General features: G+C 39.3%; 1 protein-coding gene across 2 annotated transcripts in view; it reads right to left on the bottom strand.

The window, feature by feature from the left end:
- LOC107668107 (copine-5-like) overlaps positions 1-4,090 on the bottom strand; it is a 73,247-nt gene that overhangs the window by 20,838 nt on the left and 48,319 nt on the right. The gene's annotated exons all lie outside the window — the stretch shown is intronic.

The following is a 4,090-nucleotide window of genomic DNA, read 5'->3' as shown; positions in this document are numbered from 1 at the left end:
TTTTTTTTTTTTTTTTTTAAGAATGACATCATAATAAATTTTGACATTTTCATTTTTAGGTGAACTAGCCTTTTAACTACAAGCTTAAACAGAAAGCCTCCACTGGTCAACAAGCTTCACAAGAAATAGCATGCTGGTTGATGGTAATTCATGCCTGCCTTTCCTCAGACTTGTTTATTTTTTCAGATGATTATGCTAGAAAAAGTGGAAATGTGATGGTAAATCGGAAAAACATCCACCGTCGTAGGATGCAAATTATGATTTTGTACTGCTGTTTGATTAGAATCATTCGCTGGTTGTTTACTCTGCAATGGTAGTAATGAAATCTCAGAGGCACAGAAGCATCATCTGAGTTGGAATGAAAGAATGGACCTAAACACAGAGCCTCCACTGAGTAATTCCATAGAGTACATGGGGAAACTCTCCATCTGTTGGTAAAGCAGACTGGTTCAGCTCTGGTGTAAGAGAACAGATGTAGCAGATTCATCAGAGATCATATGATAGACCACATCCTGTCTATCAGTTCTCAGATTCCCTACAGAGAGGCAACCAGTAGTTTCACAGAATTTCAACTAAATAGCAAAAGGTCCAGTTCACAAAGAAGCTTGTTCTAGCCAAGAGTCTGATTATGTAAAGTGACCAACCACAGTTTATTTTATGTTTACTCTGAAAAATATTACACCACAATAATAGACTAGAGTGGAGAAAATTATTATATTATATGAAATATTATATACACTACTGTTCAAATTTTTGGGGGTCAGTAAGACTTTTTTAAGGAATTAATACTTTTATTCAGCAAAGGATGTATTAAATTTGTCAAAAGTGGCAGTAAAGACTTTTAAACTGTTACAAAAGATTTTTTGTTACAGAAGTCTTTTTATTTTTTAAAGAATCTTGAAAAATATTATAGTTTCCACAAAAATATTAAGCAGAACAACCGTTCTTACCATTGATAATAATAAAAAATATTTCTTGCACCCCTTGCAATTAGTGTTTTACTGTGTTTTTGATCAAATAAATGCAGCCTTGGCTAGCATAAGACACCTCTTTCAAAGACATTCAAAAATCTTGTCAACCCCAAACATTTGAATAGTAGCATATATTTTAATCTAATAAAAAAATATTATAGAAAAACATTTTCTTCCCAATTCAAACCAGCAAACACTAGAAAAATATAGGAAAATGTGTAGTCTGATTAGAATTTCTACACACTTTTATACACTAAAAACTCCAGTGCTAAACATAACTATTTTAAAGGACATTCTATAGGAAAACAACTTCCACAACTTTCTACCAACCACCCAGAGGTGCCTGATACATCAGGAAGCCCTGCAGTAATTTCCTCTGTAAAGTCTGAGATGTTTCCCTCAGGAGCATGGCTGATTGACAGGGTTAAGTGCTGTTCCTGTCTCTCCCCAAGATCACAGACAGATGCAGATCAGTCGTGACACTATGGGCAAATTATGGCTTCCCCTCATGTCAATCAAACCAAATTTGCTCTCATTTGTTTAAGACCCCTGAAGGAGGCGCCACCCTCTTTGCTAACCTGATGCCACAAAAGCATTTGTCTCTGTGAAAAGAAAGAGACAAACACCCAGAAGATGCACACTGATGGTCACAGCTGTTAAAAACTAACTCGGCTTGAGCTTTTGGATCGTATCAGCACAACCTAAGCTGATCATCAGTATAGCAGCACTCTTTCACATGTGATGTTTCTCAAATTAATCAAATAATGACAAAACATCATACTCTCAGCCCTTTCCCAGTCATTACATTGCTAATTTTTTTTCCTGGTGGAATACATACTGTATGTAAATGAAGAAGAATGCCAAAATATTAAATGCAATGGATAAATATTTACTGAGTAATCCACTATTTTGTGAAAGGGGGTCAAAATGACACTTTTCACCTGAGATTTTGAGCCAAATTACAGAGGGAAATTATGATAGGTCTATCAGTAATATCTGTTGACTTTAGCAATCCTTGTTGCATTATATGCCAATGGTCACAGTTTAAAAATGGGAAAAAAGCACTACTGAGATATATTTAATACTTCTTGAGTTAGGCTTCACTGAATGAGGCATGGAAACTGCATTAACTGTCACCATTGGCATTTAATGCAACAAAGATCGCTACAACAGTCAAGTCAACAGATTTGACTCACAGACCAACCGATCTCTGTGTAAAAATAACAGTGATGCTGCCATCTTTCTAAAGTCATTCCATATTTTTGGAAGTTTGTGCAACTTGACACAGACTGACCCTATTCTCACTTAAATCCAATATATTAGGATCTGTATAACATATAAAACTCTAATTACAGACATTTTTGTTGAAAAACATATCCCAGCTGCAATATAAATACTCCTCTCTGCTGGCATCATTACAGCAGGTAATAATTAGCACAGCACCACAACAGCTGGAGTTTCACTTTCCTCTTTCTCTCTCTCTTTCGCTCGGTCTCTCTCACACACACGGGATCAGAGGCCAGGTGGGGACTGGGTGGCAGGTGGTTATGTTCCCTGTGTCCTGATTGGCTATGACAGCTCTCAGACGACACACAGCTGCCAACATGTCTGCAAACCTCACCTGGGCCATGAAAATGAATGCACACACACACACACACACACACACACACACACACACACACACACACACACAAAAGTATAGCCTACCAAATATTCATGAACACAACAAACTGACTGACACACACACACACACACACTGGATAGTACATAGGCCTATGGAGACCAACAAAGAGACAGTGCAGTGCAAACACACAAATATCTGCTACACAGTAAGTACAAAGCAAAAATAATGTGTCCTTGTAGAGCACATAAATCACAGCAGTGCAGCACCGTGAACAGGGCTGTCTGTGATCAAATGATGCTGATGCAATGAGTACCAGCAGTCTGGTCTCAATGTGCGACTGAATCAAAGAGCACAGGGACACGATTCCTCTCAACACACACATACACAGGGTCTTGTTCGGATACAACAGCCTTCTCATGGTAAATTTCTGCAGGATTCACAACACTGCATTAGGGTTGTGACGGTGAGGACATTTTCCCACCGGTTAATCGACGTGTGACAACACCGGTGATACCGATATCACCGTGGGGGCGGGGGCGGGGGCGTTTCCTATTTTCCTCGCTTTCCTTCACTTTTAAATAGCTTGTAATTACTTCTATAAAAAATCAAAACGACGGTGGGGGTCGGTGCCGCGGTGGGCAAGTGACGTAACCGGTGTTGCGGCTTAACGGTATCACCGTCAACACCGTCTATCACGGCAAGCCTACACTGCATGCACATAAATGGGCTCTTTTCCTCATTCTAATGTTAAATCCTCACTGCTGTAGGGTATCAGACCGAATCAGACAATTTAAGATTCCATCAAGAACATGGTTGAAACACGAGGAGCCGAATTCCACAGAAAGGCCCAAGACACAGGATTTACGTAAATCAGATCCTGGCGCCACAAGCCTGAAGCAAGTCCACCAACTAGCAGCTTTGAGTAGCTCACAGCATTTAAACAAAAGAACACTTATTGACAATTCCAAGGAGATTGTCAATTTTGGGGCAAGTTATCAAGATTAATGGTCAAAGAGATGCACAGCGTGACCATCACATGTAAACCAGTGATAGTAATCACTGGTCACGAGCTCTTTGGATTGACTTTCCCCCACCTAGAAGACAAAGAACAGACTGAGATTCCTTAGGAGACCTTTTTAACCTCTCTGGTCTTCACAGAACAGGTCCACATACATCCACAGGATGGCACAGAAACTGCCTTTCCATGTAAATATGCATCTAAATGACACTAAAAGGACTTGTGAGCAACTAATTATCTAATTGGTCAAAACACCATTTGGGATGTGTCCAAAAGCCCAGTTTAAATACTCAGGACACCATCAAATCATGGCTTTTTAGTTATGTGCTATTTAGTCATGGCTTTTAGCATGCTTTTTAGCATGCTTTTTGCGTCTAGCTTTTAGTTTTTCGCTTTTAGGCATGTGCTTTCAAGTCATCACTTTTAGCCATGCGGCTTTTTAGTCATAGCTTTGAGCTATGCTTTTTAGTCATCGCC

Source organism: Sinocyclocheilus anshuiensis, unplaced genomic scaffold (genome assembly GCF_001515605.1).
Source record: "Sinocyclocheilus anshuiensis isolate Anshui unplaced genomic scaffold, SAMN03320099.WGS_v1.1 scaffold1024, whole genome shotgun sequence".
NCBI lineage: Eukaryota > Metazoa > Chordata > Actinopteri > Cypriniformes > Cyprinidae > Sinocyclocheilus > Sinocyclocheilus anshuiensis.
Note: the sequence above shows the minus strand (reverse complement) of the source record. Positions and strands in the feature narration are given on the sequence as shown.